Genomic DNA, 23,443 nt, shown 5'->3' on the forward strand with positions numbered 1-23,443 from the left:
ACTGATGGGCCACACAGCATTTCTGATGTTGGGGATTCAAAATATGCTCAGAGGCCAGGCGTGGTGGCTCATGCCTGCAATCCCAGCACTTTGGGAGGCCGAGGGGTGTGGATCACGAGGTCAAGAGATAGAGCCAACAAGGCGAAACCCCATCTCTACTAAAAATATAAAAATTAGCTGGGCATGGTGGCATATGCCTGTAGTCCCAGTCACTCAGGAGTCTGAGGCAGGAAAATCGCTTGAACCACGGAGGCGGAGGTTGTGATGGGCCAAAATCACACCACTGCACTCCAGCCTGGTGACAGAAAAAATGACTTCCATCTCAAAAAATGAATAGATAAATAGATAGATAAAATATGCTGAGAATATGTATACAAAATTCTCCAGAAAGTGCATGTCTATGTTTTCCTTCTTCCAGAATGTGGTCACAGCAGTAATTGCCTTTGACTTTGGTGACATCTGATACATGGCACATATCTGAGACTCCATTGCAGGGTCATTCTTTGAAGGGCTCCAATCTCTCTCACAAACTAGGAGCTCAGAAATAACGAGTTTAGAGACAATAACTCCTCACTGTAGCAATAATCATATCTAGAATTATTTTCTTGGTAGGCTGCCCATCGATTTCATTTGTAAGGACACCTGATCGATTACTCCTCACCACATATCCCTGTGGGTCACACTCTCTAATTCCCATCCTGCCCCCGTGTCATGCTGTGTGACTGCAGGCACTTTGTCTCTGATGCTTGAGCCACGTGATCCTGCCATTCTTCACTGTTCCCTACCATCATCGGCAGCAACAGAGGACAGCCATACACAGAGCTCTTCAAGGATGCTGGCGCCTCCCTCGCCAATGCTGCGATGTATAGTGTGAGCTCTGGTTCCTCCCAGCAGGCAAGACTAAGGATGGCTGAGCAGACTGCACATCATAGCTCCATCCCACCGTGCCTGTCCTTGTGCATTCTGACTCCTTCCTCCCTCCCTCAGCAGTATGGCAAGGACCTTCAAGCGTTCTGACCTTATTATCTAGAGGCCATGGAAGGCCAGAATATCAACACCACTAGCAGGTGGTCAACCCAAATCCATAGTGAGCACTCTCATGTCAATGAATTTGGTCCAATCAAGCCTTTATTTTGTTCGTTGGTCCACCACCTTGGACCCAGTCCCACGCCTGCTGCCCAGGCTTTTGCCAGCATGGAACAAGGTCCTATAAGCTTTCAGCATATAGTCATCTCCTCCAGGACAGACCTGGCAATGCTCTATCCTGGCTATTTTAACATCTATCTTTAGATCTGTCTTTTGTTATGGGTTCCTAACCATACTGTGAAGCAAGGTCAAGTGGTTCTTTCATTGCACAGATGACCTCCACCCCAAGTGAGGAGCGAGTCTGAGGGGACAAGCAGAAGTTATCTGTACATCAAGCTAACAGTGGATTTTTAAACAGAAATCAGAACAATTCTAGAGGTAATGGATACATGTAGACTACATTAATTGCAGTGATGGTTTCATGGATATATAGTTCAAGAGTCATGGAATTATACAATTTATTGGTTTTTTGTGAAATTCATTATACTTCAAAAACCTGTAAAGAAATTTAAATACTAACACACCTAGGAATTTGAGCACTGTATACTGATCAGCATAAAATACTGAATAAACCATCCATATTTTAAAAGGTATTATGAAGTAATAATGAGAAATTCTGGAAGGCTAGAATAATTATATGTAACAGTGTGTTATGATTCATACACTTTATGTATGTGAATACGTGTTGCGTATGATTATATGTATCAGTGTATTACGAAGCTAGAGTTTAATTTATTGAAGTTATTTCTACTTTTATTTTTATTTCTAAATAAATATAAAACATTTTAAACTTCAAATTTAATACGTTATCTAAGTGAAACAAAGTCAAATGCAAAAATGTCAGTATTTGCCTTCTGAAAGGCAGAAATTCCTTGGAAGTCAATGATAAGACATAATAAATGAAAGACCACCAGAGGGCAGTGCGGGACTGCTTAGGACAGTGAGTGCCCCACCTCAGAACTTCCACAAGCCAGCGTTCAAAACACTTTTATCAACTTAGAGGATGTTTAAAAAAAAAAAAATTATTTGCTAACATTCTTTAATATAATTTGAAAATAATAAAAATTTCCTACAAGAAACAATAGAAGGTTATCCACTAACTGGGAGATATATCTTTTTATACATGCAGATATGTAAAATTATGCATGAATGAATGAGTCAAGTTGGACTTTAATCCATCAAGATGTAAAAACTTAACTGTAAGAAAATGAAACAACTAAATTAATAAGTAAAACTGAAACTCTTGCAAGAAAATATAGGAGCAAATCTTTATTGGCAAGAGTTTCTTAAACATGTCACTGAAAACACTAGCAGTAAAAGAAAAAAACAAATTATATGTCAACAAAATTAAAAACTTTTGAGCATCAAAACACTCTTAAGGGAGTATAAAGACAACTCAAGACTGGCAGGAAATATTGGCAAGTGATAAATCCGATAAAGATTTTGTACCTAGAAAATATAATGAACTTCAACAGTTCAAGGAAGAAACACAAGCAATCCAAATATTAATGGGCAAAGGACTTGAATAGACATTTCTCCAGAGAAAAAATACAATCAGTGAACAAGCACATGAAAGATGATCAGCAGCATTAGACATTAGGGAGCTGACAATCAAACCAGCAATGAGATACACCCCACACTCACTAGGATGGCTGTAAGGAAACAGCAGCGGGTCCTGTTGTCTCAAGACCTGGACCTGGAGCTGGCTTGGGCTCTGGACCTGGAGCTGGCTTGGGCTCCGGATCTGGAGCTGGCTTGGGCTCCGGATCTGGAGCTGGGGCCGGAGCTTGCAATGGCTGCATGGCTGGGTCTGGTGCTCTTGCTGGGACTGCCTTAGCCCTAGAGCTAGAGCCGTTGACGGAGCCTGCAAGGAGCTCGGGAGCTGGTGCTATGGTGGGTGCTGCTCTTGCTTCCAGCTCTGCAGATTTCCCTAGAGCAGCTGGTTAAGCCTGAAGCTGCTGGTAGACCTGGCCCTGACACACTCTCCGGAGGTGGCTTTTGAGCTCGGACAGGCCAGCTCCATCCATGACCACCCCAAAGCTGGCAGTACTGGCACAGACAGGACAGGTCATCAAGGATAAATGTCACCTCTGTGAGGCCTTTCCCAGCCCCCCAGTCATGAAGTGGCCTTTGTCTCACCCTCGCAGCACTCTACTTCATTTCAATCCTCTCTTTAGCCGACCCCGCTGGCTGCAATATTCAGAGGTGCTGCCTGAAGCTCCCATCACCCGCTGCACCCCAACTGTGGCAGAGGAAACCTACTTCCTCCAAACTCGCATGGCAGGGACTGACCAACAAGGAAAGCAGCCCTTCCTTCAGAGCTCCGTGGTGACATCTGCATGAGCACACCAGTCCCGGGGGCCTGCACTCAGCAGGGTCTCAGGCCATCCGGCAGCTCATCAGCAGTGCTCACAGGAATCGTGGGTGCCGACCACCAGTCCAGGGAGCCTCATGCAGACAAAGGGACACAAACACTACCCGTGTGTATCTGCACATACATAGTATACAGAGTTCTATTTATATGTGTATATATATATATCCACAGACATATATAAACATGTTATGTATGTGAAGAAACACATTGACCATCTGCATTGAGGATCTCATTTAAAACATGGTGGTTCACACCTGTAATCCCAGCACGTTGGGTGGATCACAAGGACAGGAGTTCAAGACTAGCTTGGCCAAGATGGTGAAACCCCATTTCTGCTAAAAATATAAAAATTAGCCAGGTGTGATGGCAGGTGCTTGTAATCCCAGTTACTCGGGACGCTGAGGCAGAGAGTTGCTTGAACCCAGGAGGTGGAGGTTGCAGTGAGCCAAGATCGTGCCACTGCACTCTAGCCGGGAGTTTTTTATATTAAATAAAATAAGCAAATAAGTAAATAAATAACATACCATGTAAACATGCATGCACACATTTATGTAAATGAATGTGCATATGAGACAGTGAGACACATTGGCAGAGAGACAGAGCCCGGAAGATCTTGACCAAACCATTTAATATGATCAGATTTGGTGGTGGGACATTGAAAATATTTTATTTTCTCCTCTATGTGACACTTTAATATTTTATAATGTTCATATTATTTTTATAATTATGAAAGAAACATCATATACATACAGATATAGTAAAGAAAACTCCACAGAAACACACATATTCACACACAGAGACATTCTGTCAAGGGCCCAGTCTGCCCTCTCTGCATGAGCTGGCAGCAAGGGAATAAGAAAATGCCACAGAATTCCATCACTGCCACTTCCAGGAGCCCCTCAGCTGACAGCCAGCCCCCATGCACCACCCTTGTTTCTAGGCACAGCTCCAATGCCATCCCCCTGGAGTGGGGGAGCTGGCCTCTTGACTTGAACATATTATTAAGCTGTCATTTGTCCTCATCAGACTGGCAGGTTTGTATGTCAGGTGACAACCAGCACTGGTGAGAACGTGGGAAGCGGAGGCCCCAGCAGATCCCCTGGAGACTTGTTTATGGATATGCCTCTCTCCAGCTGGCAGCATCTGTCAAAGTTCTAAACCTCTGTCTCTTTACCTAGCTGTGATAACCCTGGGACTTTAGCCCACAGACATTGTTTTATTTTTAAGACTATTCATCACAGCACTGGTTGAAATAACAAGGAACTGGAAACATAATTAACATCCATGTAGAGAGGATGGGTGGAGAAAATTGGGGCCACATGGACCAGGGAATACCAAGCAGCTACTGAGGTCGGCATGGTGGGTCTCTATGTGCCCACATGGAAAAGACTTCAAGGAAATGTATGTGAAAAGCACATTGACAGTCAGTCTGCATTGAGGATCTCATTTTTTTTTTAATAAATATATCCCATGTAAATATGCAGGCACTCATATATGTAAATAAATGTGCATGTGAGACAGACTGACAGAGAAGGAGAGAGACAGCCTGAGAGATGTGACCAAACCATTTACTGATGATCAGATTTGGGGGTGGGACATACAAAATATTTTACTTTCTTTTTTTTTTTTCTTTTTTTTGAAACGGAGTTTCACTCTTGTTACCCAGGCTGGAGTGCAATGGCGCGATCTCGGCTCACTGCAACCTCCGCCTCCTGGGTTCAAGCAATTCTCCTGCCTCAGCCTCCTGAGTAGCTGGGATTACAGGCACGCACCACCATGCCCAGCTAATTTTTTGTATTTTTAGTAGAGACGGGGTTTCACCATGTTGTCCAGGATGGTCTCAATTTCTCGACCTCGTGATCCACCCGCCTCGGCCTCCCAAAGTGCTGGGATTACAGGCTTCAGCCACCGTGCCCGGCCTACTTTCTCTTTTAAGTAATACTTAAACATTTCATAATGTTCATCTTATCTTTATAATTATGAAAAGATCACATCACATTAAATATCCATTTCACACTCACCTTTTAAATAATTGATGTACGAAGATGGCTGATCACTAGCAGCTCAGGATTGTAGCTCCCAGTGAAAGCGCAGAGAAGGAAAGGACGCCGCACTTTCAGAGGAATTTTTGTTGCTCACGGACCAGGAGATTCCCGGCGGGGGAGCCCCACAGGTCGCCAGGTGACTCTTGTGGCCGGCGCGGCAGTTCTCGGTGCAGAGTAAACAGGACTGAGTCCCCTTTTGGTCGACGTTTGGAGCTCCGGGAAGGCAGAGTCACCTATTCAGCTGATTGTAAAAGAGACTCAAGAAGGAAGCCAGACCCGAGATTCCCGGGCAGAAAAGCACCACGAATCTCAACGCCCACCGTTTTGGCAGGTGCAGTGGGTTGCTCAGATTCCAGCGCTGGGAATCAACAAGTCGGACATCCACTCAGAGACCTAATTTGAAAGTCGGTAATTACAAAAATGACAGGTGGATAAATTTACAATGATGGGAAGAAACCAGCATAAAAAGGCTGAGAATACTCAAAATCAGAACGCCTCTCCCTCTGCAGGGATCGCAGTTCCTCATCAACAAGGGAACAAGGCCTGATAGAGAACGAGTGAATTCCATTAACAGATTTAGGCTTCAGAAGGTGGATAATAAGAAACTTCTGTGAGTTAAAAGAACATGCTCTAACCCAATCCAAAGAAACTAAGAACTTTGAGAAAAGGTTTGATGAAATCCTAACAAGAATAGACAATCTAGAGAGGAATATAAGTGAATTAATGGAACCGAAGAATACAATACAAGAACTCCACCAAGTATGCACAGGTTTTAAGGTCGAACTGATCAAGCAGAAGAATCGATATCAGAGGTCGAAGACCAACTTAATGAAATGAAACGAGAAGACAAGATTAGAGAAGAGTAAAAAGGAATGAACAAAGTCTCCACGAAATATGGGACTATGTGAAAAGACCTAATTTACGTTTGATAGGTGTACCTGAATGTCATAAAGAGAATGAATCCAAGCTGGAAAATATTCTTCAGGATATTATTCAGGAAAACTTTCCTAACCTAGTAAGGCAGGAAAATACTCAACTTCAGATAATACAGAGAACACCACAAAGATATTCCTCAAGTAGAGCAACCCCAAGACACATAATCGTTAGATTCACAAGGGTTGAAATAAAGGAGAAAATTCTAAGGGCAGCTGGAGAGAAAGGTCAGGTTACCCATAAAGGGAAGCCTATCAGACTCACAGCAGATCTCTCAGCTGAAACCCTACAAACAGAAGAGAGTGGGGATCAATATTCGATATCCTCAAAGAAAACAATTTTCAACCCAGAATCTCATATCCAGCCAAATTAAGCTTCATAAATGAAGGAAAAATACAATTTTTTGTGAACAAGCAAGCACTCAGAGATTTCATCACCACCAGGCCTGCTTTCCAAGAGCTTCTGAAAGAAGCATTATACACAGAAAGGAACAACCAGTATCAGTCATCCCAAAAGCTTACCAAAAGGTAAAGTGTATCTCCATAATGAAGAATCCATATCAACTAATGGGCAAAATAGCCAGCTAGCATTAAACAACAATATTAAACTCATAAATATCAATATTAACCCTAAATTTAAATGGACTAAATTCCCCAATCAAAGACACAGACAGGCAAATTGAATAGAAAGTCAAAACCCATCGGTTCACCGTATCCAGATCCATCTCATAAGCAAGGACACACAAAGACTCAAAACAAAGGGTTGGTGGAAGACTTACCAATCAAATGGAGAGAAAAAAAAAAAAAGGAAAGAAAACAGGAGTTGTAACTTTGTCTCTGGCAAAATAGACTTTAATAGTAACAAAGACTAAAAGAAACAAAGAAGGACATTACATAGTGGTAAAAGGATCAATGAAACAAAAGGAGTCAATGATCATAAATATATATGCACCCAATATAGGAACACTCAGATACATAAGACAAGTTCTTAATGACTTATAAAGAGACTTGGACTCCCGCACAATAATAGCGGGAGACTTTGACACCACATTGTTAATATTTGACGGATCAGTGAGACAGAAAATTAACAAGGACATCTACGATTTGAACTCAGACCTAGAACAAGTAAACTCAGTGAATATTTATAGAATTCTTCACCCCAGGTCCACAGAACATACATTTTCCTCAGTATCATATTACACCTGTTTTGAAAGTGACCATGTAATTGGAAGTAAATCACTCTTCAGCATTGGCATAGCATTTCACAGACTTAAATGAAATATTGGTTGGCTGTTTGTTATTTTCTTCCCCTATTCCTTCCTGTCTCTGCTGTTAGGCACAATTATTGGCATAAAAGAGGTTTTTAATACCTATTTTTAGATTGCATTCCAGCCTGGGCAATAGAGCTAGACTCCTGTTCTCTCTCCCCCTTTCTCTTAAAAAAAAAAAAAAAAAAAAAAAAAAAAAAAAAATGCTTTCAGGATGGTAATAGAAAAAAAAAAAAAAAGAACAATGACCAATGTTTAAAGTATAATGATTAAAACATAAGTTTATCCAAACTCCTGGTTCAGTTAATCTTTTCAGTTCCCCCCCACCCCGCCCCGGGAATTGTTTTATCTTGAATCGTGCTTGTTTCAGATGACATTTTGAATTCATGGTTCTTACATCCTTTATTCTTTATCTGACATTCAAGAAGAAAGGGAGGAAGGGAAGAAGGAAGCAGGGGGAGTGGAACAGTGAGAAAGGAAAGGGAAGAAATGAAGGGAAGAAGGAGGGGAGGGAGGGAGTGGGAACAGAGCGCAGGAAGGCAGAAAGGGAAGAAGGAAGGAAGAAAAGAGAGAAGGAAAAATTTGTTTATTTCATACTCAGCAAAATAAATAAATGATGTACATTACCTAGTTTTAATTTTTATTGGCATTTTATTAGAAAGCCAAAAATATGCAATATATTAATAGTAAAAGGAAGAATTCAACATTAATGAAAAGTAAAATTTCTAGTTCTTCCACCAGACATGGAACCCTTCCCATGAGGAGGCTCCTCCTCCTGCCCCAGCCCTCCCTGTGTGGCCCATGTGCCCTTGGACGCTGGGTGGGGAACACGTCAAGCCCTCAGCTCCTCTGTGATCTCCTGTCCCCGCAGGGGACACTGCCCAGACATCCTCTATCCCCTGTGCATTTTCAGTGGCCCTGTGTGTCACATCTTCCTCAGCACCTTCTGCTGTTGAACATGGGAACATTTTTTACTTTTCACTCTCCTAGTAGCAGTGAAAGGAACACCTGCATCCATAATCTCATTTTTTTTTTTAAAGATGGTGCCCTAGAAGTAAACATTCTGGATCAAAAATATAAATGTAGACACGTTCTCAAAGTGTTGGCTGCAGTTTTCAAGAGGTGAGTCTCTATCCGGGTGGAGACTTGCTGAGGAAAGCAGAGGCTGCAGAGACCCTGGGGCTGAGCCTTAAGGGAAAAAGCGAGGCAGACAAGCCAGCAGTGGAGACTACTAGGGCACTGGAATGAACCAGGGAGCCCAGAAAGCCCCGCCGAGCCCCTCCTGCTCCATAACTCAGCTTCTGAGCAATGCAGCCAGGTGCTGCCACCCAGGAGAGAAGAGAGGACAGGTCTGGCCACCCTGCCTGTGTGGTCTTCCTCCAAGCACAGAGCTCCTTTCTCTTACTCAAGAAAACACTCGTAAGGGGAAGGTCAGCAAGTTACAGAGACCTCCGTGAATGTGTAGGAGACAGGTGACTTTCTCAGCTTGTGTGAGCAGGAGAGAACTTTTCAAAGCACATGAGGAGCTCATGCAAACTTCAGGACAGTCAGAGTATCTGGCTGGCAGATTTGAAGCTGGGCACAGCCGGACACACCAATCTGACAGTCTCCTCCAGCAATGACCCACGCCTCTACCCCTGTACCAGCCACCTGCCCTGGTATCCTTCATATTCAGCTTCCGTGGGGGAGGGTCTCTGCCTCCCAGCAAAGACCCAATGTGCTCTCTGCTTACCTGGAGTTCCTGTACGCTATGGAAGACAGGCACAAAAGTGGGTGGTTAGCGTGGATTACGCGAACCAGGAGTCAGCTACTTTATTAATTAGAGGCCAATTCTTCAAAGAAGTTATGGAGAAAACCCATGCTTGGCAATTCATTTTGAAAAAAAAATAATTTAAAATTAGGGAATATAAATGAATCTTATATTTAACAAAGTATGATCATAGCAGTAACTATCCACTGACTCCCAGAACCAGCAAAGAATGAATCTGGTGTTGACTGGGTATTTGTGCCACAAATTTTCTAAACGAATTATAGCATGTCGGCAAAAATCTTCTGAAGTCTTGGTAATTCTTCTAAAGGCCTCTTTAATCCTGAGGTACATAAATGGTTCCCATGGAAACCTCTTTGGAGTTTCCATGAATTTCCTTGGTGACTGTCTCTTCTTCAACTGTGACCTGATCTAACCCATCCAAAATCTCACTTGTTAGTCTTGATAGAGATCCATTGTCACTGTTGTCTTTATTTCTCTGTGAAAATATTTTATCTGGTCAGTTTTCAGATTTTATCACCAGTTTTTAGAAATTTAATTGATGTGCTTTGGTGTCGTTCTCTGAAGGTTCTTGTGCATTGAGTTTTCCTGGTTTGTAATTTTTGACATGCAGAAAATTTTGAGGCTGTGTATAGTGTCTCACTCATGTAATCCCAGCCTTTGGGAGGCCGAGGCAGGTAGATTGCTTGAGCCCAGGAGTTCAAGATCTTCCTGGGCAATAGGTGAGACCCCATCTCTACAAAAAAAAATACAAATATTAGCTAGGCTCGGTGGTGAGCCTCTGTGATCCCAACTGCTTGGGATGCTGAGGTGAGAGGATTGACTGAGCCCAGGAATTTGAGGATGTGGTGAGCCATGCATTCCAGCCCAAGTAACAAAGACACCTTGTCTCAAAAAAAAAAAAAAAAAATACAAAGAAAGAAAGAAAATTGTAGCCCTCAAAAACTTTATTTTAACTCTGTCTTTACCATCTCCTTCAGGTACTCTAATTTCAGCTGCACTAAGGCACTTGAAGTTGTCCCAAGGGTCACTGATGCGCTTTTCGTTTAATAAAACTTTTTTTTTTGACCATGTTTTCTATCCACGTTGGATTACATCTATTGCCCTGTCTTAAAATTAGCAAATATTTTATTTTGCAATAGAAAATCTCCATTCATCTCATCTAGTGTGTTTTTCATTTCATACCTTGTATATTTTTTATCTCTAGAAGTTTAATTTCTCTGTTTCTTATATCCTCTATATCTGACTTGGTCAGTGTTTTCACTAGTATATTTCCCCTAGTATAGCGAACAGAATGAATTGAGATATAATTCTAAGTACTTGTTCACCAATCTTATCATCTTTCTTAATTATGGTTCAATTTCCATTCAGGGATGTTTTTCTTTAATATGAGTTGTATCTTCTTTCCTTCCTGTCTGCCTTCCTTTCTTCATTGTTTTCTTCCTTCATCCTTCCCTCACCTCCCTTTCTCCTCCCTACCTCTCCCTCTTCTGCTCTCTCTGTCCCTTCCTTACTTCCTTCTTTCCTTCCTTCCCTCCCTTCCTCCCTTCCTTCCTTCCCTCCTTCATTTTTGTTTCAATTGAAAATCTGAGACTGAAAGCAAATTGCTGACTGGAGGAACCTAACTTGCTTCATGTCGAGAGTCACTTACCACAAAGCAGCGGAAAGCCTTCCTTTGCTTGGGATTGGCCATCAGACATCAAAAATGTATCAGAGGGGATTTTAAAACATGTTTTATGTGAAATCATCACCTACATTCTACACTGAGGTGTTCTAGCTTCTTCAGGAGACAAAACAGCATCTCCCTGGAGGAAAGTGAATCTCTATTTTTTGTTTGTTTCTTTCTTTTTCTAAAGTGAGCGCATGTTGGTTTTTACAGGAAAATATCCTTGGTCCTTGACTTCTGTGGCATCCCACGAGCATCAGAACACTAACTGCCCAACATGCACAAGAACCGAATGCTCTATTCATATCAATGAAACACTCAGCACCAAATTGTACACTCAACCCCAGCCCGCCCTTGAAAAACGCCGCCAAAAAAATCTTAAAGAAGCCCCATGAAACCCTGCCCCATAGCAGTCTGCCCCCTGCGCCCCCAGCCAGCCCACTTACCCAAAGTCCCGCCCGCCTACCAATGACAGCTCGCTCCGTGCGCATCCTGTTTCCCAACAGCCAATAAAGCTGCCTTCACTTTGTTTCCCCAACAGCCAATCAAGGCCCACTTACCCAAAGTCCCAGCCACCTAACAATGACAGCTCGCTCCATGCACATCCTGTTTCCCAACAGCCAATAAAGCTGCCTTCACTTTGTTTCCCCAACAGCCAATCAAGGCCCACTTACCCAAAGTCCCGGCCACCTAACAATGACAGCTCGCTCCATGCACATCCTGTTTCCCAACAGCCAATAAAGCTGCCTTCACTTTGTTTCCCCAACAGCCAATCAAGGCCCACTTACCCAAAGTCCCGCCCACCTACCAATGACAGCTCGCTTCATGCGCATCCTGTTTCCCAACAGCCAATAAAGCTGCCTTCGCTTTGTTTCCCCACCAGCCAATCAAGGCCCACTTACCCAAAGTCCCGCCCGCCTACCAATGACAGCTAGCTCCATGCGCATCCTGTTTCCCAACAGCCAATAAAGCTGCTTTCACTTTGTTTCCCAAAAGCCAATCAATTGCCTCCCCTCCCCATAAAACCCCATGCCCTAAACAGTGGGCGTGACTTATCTGGCCCCTTTCCCGGACCATAGAACCTCACCCAGGAGGTGAATAAATTGGCCTTTACTTTTCTTATCCCAGCCTCCGTTTCCTCATTTAACACAGCAATAGACCTTACAACTGCAATCCAAGTCGAGTGCAGAACCAGAAACAAGATGATGGCAGGTCGGCCAGAGAAGGCAGATCCAGAGAAGGCAGATCCAAGGGAGATCAGAGGTGACCCTCGAGACCTAGAGCGAAGTAACACAGAGTAGATCAATGTAAGCAGAGAAGGCAAAGCAAGTGTGTGATTCTGGGAAGTACCTGAGACCAGGAAGGTCCAGACTAGGGGTTGCAGTGGGAAGGAGGCAAGATTAAAGGACCTGGTAGGTTGTCAAGACGCATGTTTATGATGACCTCGTGTCCTGGCTATTCTAGGAAAGTCCCAATCTCAAACACCGTAGTATTCCCGTCAGATTTTGCAACCCAAGTGCCTTCATTCAGCTGCACTTGGCATCGCTGCTTGGCCAGGTACTGGGCTAAAAATCTGTGATGTAGTCAGAATCAAGGTGTAGACTCTGCTTTCAGGTCGCCCAAGGTGAGAAGCTCAACTACGAAGTTATTGTAATAAACCTAATCTCTCCCTCAAAATGATTATAACTATTTGTCATTACTCTGATCCGATCCTCTTTTAAGAAATAAAGGATTTTTGGGGAGTCTGAGGTGGGTGGATCACCTGAGGGTCAGGAGTTTATGGCCAGTCTGGCCAACATGATGAAACCCCGTCTCTACTAAAAATACAAAAATCAGCTGAGCATGGTGGCAGCATGCCTGTAATCCAAGCTACTCGGGAGGCTGAGGCAGGAGAATCACTCAAAGCAGAGGTGAAGGTTGCAGTGAGCGGAGATTGAGCCGTTGCATTCCAGCCTGGGTGACAGAGTGAGATTCTGTCCAAAAAAAAAAAGACAGAAGAAAGGAAGGAGGGAAGGAAGGGAGGAAGGGAGGGGGGAAGAAAGAATATTTGCGAAGTTTGCACATGATCACTGAGTGCTTTGGGGATAGCAGACAGTGTATACTCCAGACCTTGGCTACGGAAATCAGGAGCTGTCCACTTGGACACCCTTGGGGCTGAGGCCTCCCACCAGTCACCTGTGCTTTGTCCTCCCTTGTTTCCCTTATATTCTCCCCGTCCCATAAGCAAACCACTGGCTACCCAACTATTCCTATCACAAAGAAGGAGTAACGTGATCATCAAAGATCTTTAGTGCATGGCATGTAACAGTCTAAAGATATTTTATATAGACAGATGTTTACAGATGGAGGAGGGAGAGATGAATCCGGATGCAAATCCCGAGGTTGGACAAATAATTTTGCGAGTTTCCATGCATCACAAGGTGTATCTCGCATTGAGTGGATTGTCATATTTATTTCTTGTGTGGAATTTTCACTGGTTTCCCATTTAAGTTGAAAAATAAAAGCAAATAAATATTTCTTTACAAATTCTCTAAGTTAGGCGCATGGCCTGGGCTTGCAGGGGTGCAGCTGAGCTATGCTAGGAGGGTGGCAGAGGTGGCAGCATTGCAGGCAGATCCAGCTCCGGGCACCAAATCAGGCATGAAGCCAGCAGGTCCAAGACTGGATGCAGTGAATGGACTGTCAGACCTGGGGCATGCCAAGGAAGCATTTTCAAAGTCGGAAAAATACGATGATGTAGTTGCTGGAGAGTATGCCATTGGCTTGGGCCAAGCCAAGACGGGCTTCTGTGCACATAGAGAACAGATCAGCCCTTTGCATGCCTGTGCTTCAGAATCTAATGGAGAGAAATAACCTTTCCCTTGATTGCAGTGGGCGACTGGAAGTTGGAACAGGGACAATCGTTGACAAATCAGTCGGTGAAGACTAATTTGACGCAGCTGTTGAGGAGTCTGGGAATATAGATAGAGAAGGAACCTACACAACTCAGGCATGGTATGGAGTCCCAGCGGCTGTCTCCGGTGCTGTGAACTGGACTGATTCCAGCTCTTGGGATGGACGGAATGCACTGGGAGTTTCAGGAGATATTGCTGGATATGCCACGGGAAATGCTAGGCCTACAGGTGGAGTTGGAGCGGTAGCTCTGCTAATCGGGCCACACGCAACTTTAATTTCTGAACGAGGGCTTTGTGGGACACATATGCAACGTGCCTGTGACTTTTACGAGCCCGATACGCTCTCTGAGTGTCCTATAGTGGATGGAAAACTCTCCACACAGCACTGCTTCCGTGCATGAGACCACTGCTATTCTATCAACCGCAAAAACACCTGTGCCCAGAGACAGAAAGAGGGAAATGATAAAAGGTTTTACCTTGAATAATTTTGGCATCACTCACCATCTTGTAAACTGCTGAGTTTATCTCCAGCTCAGATGTTGCTGAATGACTTCCTTAATGATCAGAATAGAGATAAAAACAGTAGTTAGAGTGGTCTGGAAGAATTTGGGGATGTTAAATTAGAAGTCATCGATTTTGATACAGTTGCGGAGATGGCGTTTATGAAGGCTAGTTCTGAACCCTTCCATCAGAAAACGAAGACATCTTTGCTGTATCTAATCAAAATGGAAATACATACACATTGCCAGTATATGGCTCCCTGAAACTGTCCTGCACAGGACTCACCTCAGCAGTGATCAGGGGAGAGACCTGGAGAGTTCTCGTGCATGGTTCTGGTTCAGCCACCACCCTGTACTCTCTCGCTCGTTGTTTTTTTTTGTTTGTTTGTTTGTTTGTTTTTCTGTTTTTTCGTTTTTGATATAGAGTCTCGCTCTGTCACCAGGCTGCAGTGCAGTGGCACAATCTCGGCTCACTGCAACCTCCGCCTCCCAGGTTCAAGCAATTCTCCTGCCTCAGTCTCCTGAGTAGCTGGGACTACAGGCACATGCCACTACACCCAGCTAATTTTTGTATTTTTAGTAGAGACGGGGTTTCACCATGTTGGCCAGGACATTCTCGAACTCCTGACCTCAGATGATCCACCCACCTTGGCCTCCCAAAGTGCTGGGATTAAAGGCTTGAGCCACCACGCATGGCCCACCTTATACTCTCCTAAAGTTACACAAGATGCCACACCAGGGTCTGCTATTGATTAAAAAAAAAAAAAAAAAATACAAGTTTATGCGATCTTAAATCAAGGTGTGGCTCAAGAACTTGTGTGGTACCGGATGTCTTTGTTGAAAACATGAAGGTCAGAGAGGACACCTATTATTTGGTCAACTCTATTCCCCAGGGCTCAGGAGATTCACTCTTTGAAGAAACATGGTACTCAGCTAGGGAGGATGAAAAGCCCAGAAGAACTTCCGCTCCGTGTCCCTCTCCAAATGATCCCACTTTAGATGAAGGAATCGGACTTGTGCATTCAAACACAGCAATTCCAAGCCCTGCTAAGAACGTGCCAAGACTCCCTGCCACAGCAGCAGAAACAGGAGCAGCTGTCATTAGCAACTGGGAACGTTAAGATATTCTGTGAGGTGCTAGACTTCAGTGGGAGGCTGGGGATGGGATTACATGTTGCTCAAATTTTTGTGACTGACATAGAGCCTGGATGACCATCGTGTACTTGGGAACATCTCTTTTTCTCAATTTGCTGGTGTGTTTCTCATTGTGGTCTGGCCAATGTCAAGTGCACTTGAATGATGTTAAGGGCTCTGTGAAACTTCATACCTCTCTGGCCATTCATATGCATGAAGTTTAGTTTTCAAACATGGCACAATAAGTACTGTACTTCCGTCAGAAGAAAGCAGAAGTACTAATCTTCAATTAATTTTTTTAATAAGAAAAAGAATAAAGAAGAGGAAGAAAGAGAAAGAGGAAGAGGGAGAGGGGATGGGGGTATTGCTTTATTGCCCGGGCTAGAATGTAATCTAAATATGGGTATGCCTGTAATTGTCCTTAATAATGGAGATATAAAAGAAAATGAGGGAAGAGAATAACAAACAAGGAGCCAACCAACATTTCGTTTAAACTTCTAAGTTGATATGATGTGGTACTGATCTACGTATTCCTGTATTGGTTGCGTATATATTTAGGATCTTTAGCTCTTCTTGTTGTTGCATTGATCCTTTTATCATTATATAATGTCCTTCTTTGCTTCTTTTGATCTTTGTTGCTTAATTGTAACTTCTGCTTTTTATTTATTTATTTTAGCTCTCTGTTTGGTTGGTAAATCCTTCTCCATCCCTTGTTTTGAGTCTTTGTGTATCCTTGAATGTGAGATGGGTCTAGATGCAGCATACTGATGGGTTTTAGTTTTTTATTCAGATTGCCTGTCTGTCTTTGGATTGGGGGATTTAGTCAATTTAAATTTAGAATTAATAATAATATATGTGAGTTTAATACTGCCATTTAATATTAGCTGGCTATTTTGCCCATTAGTTGATGTAAGTTCTTCATTATATTGATGCTCTTTTTGGTATTTTTTTTTAGAAAGGCTGATACTGTTTGTTCCTTTCTATGTGTAGTGGTTCTTTCAGAAGCTCTTGTAAAGCAGGCCTGGTGGTGATGAAATCTGAGTGCTTGCTTATTCACAAAAAACTTTATTTTTCCTTCACTTGTGAAGCTTAGTTTGGCTGGATGTGAAATTCTGGGTTGAAAGTTCTTTTCTTTAAGGATATTAAATATTGGTCCCCACTCTCTTCTGGCTTGTAGGGTTTCTGCTGAGAGATCTGCTGTAAGTCTGATAGGCTTCCCTTTGTGGGTAACCTGACCTTTCTCTCTGGCTGCCCTTAGTATTTTCTCCTTCATTTCAACCCTGGTGAATCTGACGATTATGTGCCTTGGAGTTGCTCTTCTTGAGGAATATCTCTGTGGTGTTCTCTGTATTACCTGGAGTTGAATATTATCCTGCCTTACTAGGTTGGGAAAATTTTCCTGAATAATATCCTGAAGTGTATTTTCCAGCTTGGATTCATTCTCTTCATCACATTCAGGTACACCTATCAAGCGTAGATTAGGTCTTTTCACATAGTCCCATATTTCTTGGAGACTTTGCTCGTTCCTTTTTATCCTATTTTCTCTAATCTTGTCTTCTTGTTTTATTTCATTGAGTTGGTCTTCGACCTCTGATATCCTTTCTTCTGCTTGATCAATTCGGCTGTTAAAACTTGTGCATACTTCACAAAGTTCTCGTATTGTGTTTTTCAGCTCCATCAATTCACTTATATTCCTCTCTAAATTGTGTATTCTTGTTAACATTTCGTCAAATCTTTTTTCAAAGTTCTTAGTTTCTTTAGATTGGTTTAAAACAAGTTCTTTTAATTCACAGAAGTTTCTCATTATCCACATTTTGAAGCCTGCTTCTGTAATTGGAACACACTCGTTCTCCATCAAGCCTTGTTCCGTTGCTGATGAGGAACTGGGATCCCCCGTTGAGGGAGAGGCGTTCTGATCTTGGGTATTCTCAGCCTTTCTTGGCTGTTTTCTTCCCTTCGTTATAAATTTATCCATCTGTGGTCTTTGTATTTACCGTCTTTGTAATTGGGTTTCCGAGTGGACATCCGACTTATTGATTCTCAGCGCCGAAATCTGAGCAACCCACTGCACGGACTAAATCAGCGGCGTTAAGATTGATGGTGCTTTTCTGACTCTGCACCAAGAACCGACCAAGGTGCCGGCAAAACCGCCTCGCCGGTCACAAGAGTCGCGCTGGCGACCCGTGGGGCTCCTCCGCTGGGAATCTCCTGGTGCGTGAGCAACAAGAATTCATGTGAAGGTATGGCGTCCTCTCGTTCTTTGCGCTTTCACTGGGAGCTACAATCCCGAGCTGCTAATGATCAGCCATCTTGGATCTCTCTCCTCAATTAATTTTTTTTAAACATGTAAGGATTTTGTACTTTGAACAACAAGCTTACTGAAAGTACCTGTGGTTTTTGAAAAGCATTGCTAGCTTGGGTAATGTGGCCTTAAAATGTGATACGCACAGATTCTTTGACAATGGCAAGAGAAGCCCAGGTGTGCCGCCTCGGGCCTGTAATCACAGCACTTTGGGAGGCCGAGATGGGTGGATTGCTTGGCCCGGGAGCTCAATATCAGCCAGGGCAACATGGCAAAATCCTGTCTCTACTAAAAATACCAAAATTAGCAGGGCGGGTGGCATGTGTCTGTGGTTTCAGCTTCTTGGGAGGCTGAGGTGGGAGGATCACTTGAGCCTGGGAGACAGAGGTTGTAGTAGGCTGAGAGCATGTCACTAGACTCCGGCCTGAGTGATAGAGTGAGACCCCATAAGAAGGAAAGAAAGAGAGAAAGAGAGAGAGGGAGAGAGGGAGAGAGGGAGGGAGGGAGGGAGGGAAGGAAGGGAGGAAGAGGGGAAGGGAGGGGAGGAGGAGGAGGAGAGGGGAGGGGAGTGAGAAAGAAAGAAACAGAAAGAGAAAGAAAGAAACAAGGAAGGAAGGAAAGGCAGGAAGGCAGGAAGAAGAGAAGGAAGGGCGGAGCCAAACAAACATACCATTTTTTCTAATATCGATAAATCCTGAAGAGAAAGAAAACAGCTGGAACAATGAGACACCGGTTCCAGAACGTTGTTTTCAGTCCAGGCAGCCGTGACAAACGTTGTTGTTCTGACCTCTGGACAGAGAGACGCCGACTGAGCAGGCTTCTGGGGTAGGAAACACAGCGCGTCTGGAAGCTGTGCATGAAGCCCTGGCTCCCGAATCAGTTCATAGCAGATCATGGTGAGCAGCCCTGAGATGTGACCGGAAGTGTGGATGGGGAATTTCATTGTTGCAATCTTTCTTTGGAACTTACTTTGAAGAATGAATGAAACATTTTTCTGGTTGTCTTTTTTTAAATTAGCAATGGAAAGGAAGGACAGAGGCAGGGCATCATTAGGTTACTTCTGATGCTTCAGTGTTATAAATTCAACCTGTGGACTGACAGCCTAAATTCATGGTGTAAAACAGTTATTTTCATTTTTTTCTTTTCTTTTTTTTTTTTTTTTTTTTTTTTTTTTTGGTATCTGTGCAATGAAAACAAGCTACAACCCAAGTTTTTACATAGTCTGACTAGAAGTATTCCACTTCAAGGTCTAAAAGTAGGATTTATGAAGCATTTTCTCAGACTTGTACCTTAAAATTGAAAAGGAAACCTATCACACAGGACGGATAAGACTGGTTAGACAGCTTTGTAGGTATTTTTGGAGCTGATAATGCGCCTTACAGACTGTAAAGTACAGATAGTTTGAACTAAGGTACAGAACTAAATTTTCTAAACTTCATTTGTTGTTAAATAAATAATCCATTATTTTAAAGGGAAAAAAAAAATTCTCTAAGTGTATCAAAACATTTTCTCAAGAAGCCTCAGTTGCAAACCTTTTAAAGCAAACAATGTCACAGCAGCCACGCACTGCCCTCTGGTGGCCATGTGAGAGCATGACCCACAAATGCGGCAGGGCTCTGCACTTGGCATCAGCAGAAAAAACATTCAAATTTAGATACTCTCACGGGCTTGCCGTTAGATCATATCCGAATTTCATAAGAACCAACATTTGAAAGATAACTTCAAAAGGAAGTGACGCTGTTTCTTCGTTTCACATTGTAAAACGGAGGTCTCTTTCCAAGTGTGGTATTTCAGGGAGTATTTATTGAGCACATAGAATCCAGGGCAGAAAATAGAGACCAGTTCAGGATCTCGCAGCAGGGCAGGGGTCGGGGAAAGGGGTGGGAAGTATTCGGATAACTGGTCTACATCACAGCTACGTCTGGCTTAGAGAAATGACCACATCAAACCAAAACCCATTGATGGAATCCTTCTGATTACTTAAACAGTATATTTTATAAAATTTGAGAACTTTTACCCAACACATAGGTATACTTTCATCTAAACTTAGGCACAGAGTGTTTCCACACATGGGATCGTCTCACGTTCCCACTTACTTTCTCACTTAATATGAGCCCTAATCATTCTAGTCAATCGTTTTTGAAAATCTGGTTTTAATTGCTGCGCTGTATTCCTTGATACATCTTGTACGTAAATTACATGCTTCCATAGCTTCTGCTGCTGTCTCCCTCCACCAACCAAATCCGGCTTATTTCTTAAACCGGAGCCACGGCGTTCTACCACGTGGTTTCCATTCCTAGAGGTGTTTCTGCATACAAGGTGCTGTGAGTCCAGTGACTATTCTAGGACCAGCTTACCTTGGGTATGATGGATTCACAGTTTGACTCCTTTCAATGTGACTGAAGAACAGGTCACCATTAGCACCTCATAAGTCCTGGTCCAACAAGGACAAAGCTCATCTTCCAGATGACCATTCTTCTAGGACGTTCACAAAACCCCATCTCCAGGACAGAGGTGGTACAGAGAAACATCTGTGGGCAACATTTACCTGCTAGAAGTGAACTCATATAGAGTAGTGAGAGAAACTTCCGATGATTGAACACACCTAATAGCATCCAATTCTTTAGTTCATCTTCCCTCCAGGTCCCCCAGTCCATCCTTTGAGCACAGGAAGGGTCTCCTATAATGTTTCAGAAGGGCTCAATTAGAGTTTGTTTCTAGGCGCCACTGTCATCTGAAGCAGAGCGATGGGTAAGACCTCATCCCAAGGTAAATCAGTCTCCTGATGAATTTTAGCTAAAGTCTTTTTAAGAGTATGATTCATCTTTCTGTCTTGCCAGTAGATTGTGATTGCCAAGAAGCATATAATTTCCAATGAATGTCTATGCACCAGAGACTCCTTGAGTTATTTTTGCTATAAAGGCTCTTCTACTGTCTCTTTGAATAGACATGGGTAACCCAAATTGGGGAACTATTTCTTTTAATAGAGCAGTTACAATCTCAGAAGCCTTTTCCAACTGATGGAGAAAGGCTTCCATCCATCCAGTGAAAGTATCCATAAATACCAACAAAATCCCTGAAATTCTCAGTAGCTCTCAGAAAAGTACATTCAATTTGCCTGTCTTTTCTGAGTCCAGAGCCTCTAGGTGGTACCCCTTTTATTATTAGTGCAGGTCCTGATGGGATGTCGAATAATATGGCCTGGTCATGACTTAGAGGTTGCCTGGCCTCCCAAAAGTAAGTGAATATCCTCCTTTTTGTTCTGATAGAGGAAATACACAATGGGGAGTGTGTGCAGCAGTGGGTTGATCCAAGATGACTTTTTCTGCTTCTTGTAATAAATCACAGGTGGCTGCTACCATCCTCAGGCACACGAGCCATCCCTCAGCCCCTATGTCCAGCTGCTTTGACAAAAAGGCATTGGATCTTCTCATATTACCTAGACTTGGGGTTAACAATCCCTTGTCTTCCATGGACAAACATGTCAAAAGGCATTCTAATATCTGGAAGGCCTGGAGCAAGAACAGTGAGTCAGTTGTTTTTATTTAATAACTTGGAAAGGTTTCTGGCATTTGTGAGTCCAATTGAGAGGCTCCTTTTCTGTTCCTTTAAAAGTTTCCTGAAGGGGCCTGGCTATCAGTTCAAAACTGGGGGTACAGAGATGACAAAACCTGTCATACCTAGAAATCCATGCAGTCGCTTCCTGGTGGTGAGTACTGCTGCCGTCACCAATGCCTCTTTTGTGACAATTCCAATTTTAAGTATTCAACAGAAGTCTGGGGAAATGTGGGCCTTTTTGTTGCAGACTTTAGCAGCCTTATTCATCTAGAAAACTTAAGTAACAAATTGCATTCTGGTCTGAGGCTTCTTTACCCTGCTGGCAGCTAGGATGTGACCCTTCTTTTCATTGGAGATCCTTATGTCTCTGGGTAAGATTTCATTAGAAGTCGTGAGAGAATTCTGAAAACTTTGAGACAGTGCAATCCAACAATGTTGTTTGACCCTAGTCTCAGGATCTTCCCACGCAAAAACAAAAAGTCCTGTGAGTTGGAGCTTAGAGGGGTACAAAAAATAAATGCATCCTTAAGGTCCGCAACAGTAAACCAGCTAAAGTCTCTAAATGGGATAGCATGTAAAGCATAAGATATCTTCTATAATCTAGTTAATGGCTGTTAGGTCCTGTGTAAGTCAATCGTCTGTGTGCCTGCTTTTTTACTAACAAAATTGCGGTGTTATATGGGGACCAGCATGGGCAGATGAGGTCCCATTCAAGAAAGGCAGTTAAGAAAGGTGAGGCTGGGTGGGGTGGCTCACACCTATAATTTCAGCACTTTTGGGAGGCTGATGAGGGAGGATCACTTGAGGCCAGGAGTTTGAGATCAGCCACTGTGTTTCAATGGCTAAGAAAACATAGTGAGACCCCATATAGGAAGGAAGGAAGGAAAGAAGGAGGGAAGGAAGGAAGGAGGGAGGGAGGGAGGGAGAGAGGGAAGGAAGGAGGGAGGGAGGGAAGGAGGGAGGGAGGAGGAGTTAAAACTATTGTTATTATATTTGCAATTAATTCATTATTTTCTGTTCTTTTTTTTAAAGAATAGTGTCAAAAATTAGTATATAGAATATAAAATGGGTTTCTGGATGTTTGTTTGCCTAGATATGTAGCAAATGATATTTTAATTATAATTTGAGTTGCTAATTGTTGCCAAATAAAATTTTAATTTAAAAAAAAGCAGGGGGAAGGCAAGAGTCCTAAACGGTCCTGCACTGCCCTCTGGTGGCCTTTCACTTATATGTCTTCTCATTGTTGACTTTAAGGACCTTCTGCCTTTCTTGGTATTTTTACGTTTGACTTTAATTTTTTTCACTCTGATATTTTAAATTGGGAGTTTAAGAATGTCAGGAACAAAGATAAAGTATCCCTTTGTATTTCAAGAATCTTAGTGTACTTTTACATATAATTATTCTAGCCTATCAGAATTCTTCATTATGACTTTGTAATATTTTATAAAATATATTTATTTAATATTTCACATTGATAAGGACACAGATTCCTAGATATGTTAGTCTGTAAATTTCCTTACAGCTTTTTGAAATATAATTGATATTTCAATGATTATCATCCAGTTGATTACAGTTTCACAAGTCTGGCACATGTATATGTCCATAAACCATCACTGCAATTAGGTAATACACCAGTTATGTTGAATTAAGAGCCCGCCCTATTCTCTCTACCCCATTATGATCACATTCTAACTCCTTACAACTTCATCTGCATCAACCTATCTCCAAATAAAGTCACATTCTAAAGGCCTGGAGTGGCAATTTAGCCCACAGCAAGTACTAACATTATAATGTACCACTATAAAAGTTATTTCTACTGAGGTTTCCCAGCATGGCTATATGTAAAGTGAAGCAGTGAGGGCATTAGCAGTTTTGGAGGTTGAAGTGGTTTGTGGAATAACATCACGCTCCTCTTC

General features: G+C 42.7%; 1 pseudogene; it reads left to right on the forward strand.

The window, feature by feature from the left end:
- The first annotated feature begins 13,779 nt into the window (after positions 1–13,779).
- Positions 13,780–15,654, forward strand: LOC101043141 (hydroxymethylglutaryl-CoA synthase, cytoplasmic pseudogene; annotated as a pseudogene).
- The last annotated feature ends 7,789 nt before the right edge of the window (positions 15,655–23,443 follow it).

The sequence above is a fragment of the Saimiri boliviensis genome, chromosome 14, assembly GCF_048565385.1.
Source record: "Saimiri boliviensis isolate mSaiBol1 chromosome 14, mSaiBol1.pri, whole genome shotgun sequence".
NCBI classification, from domain to species: domain Eukaryota; kingdom Metazoa; phylum Chordata; class Mammalia; order Primates; family Cebidae; genus Saimiri; species Saimiri boliviensis.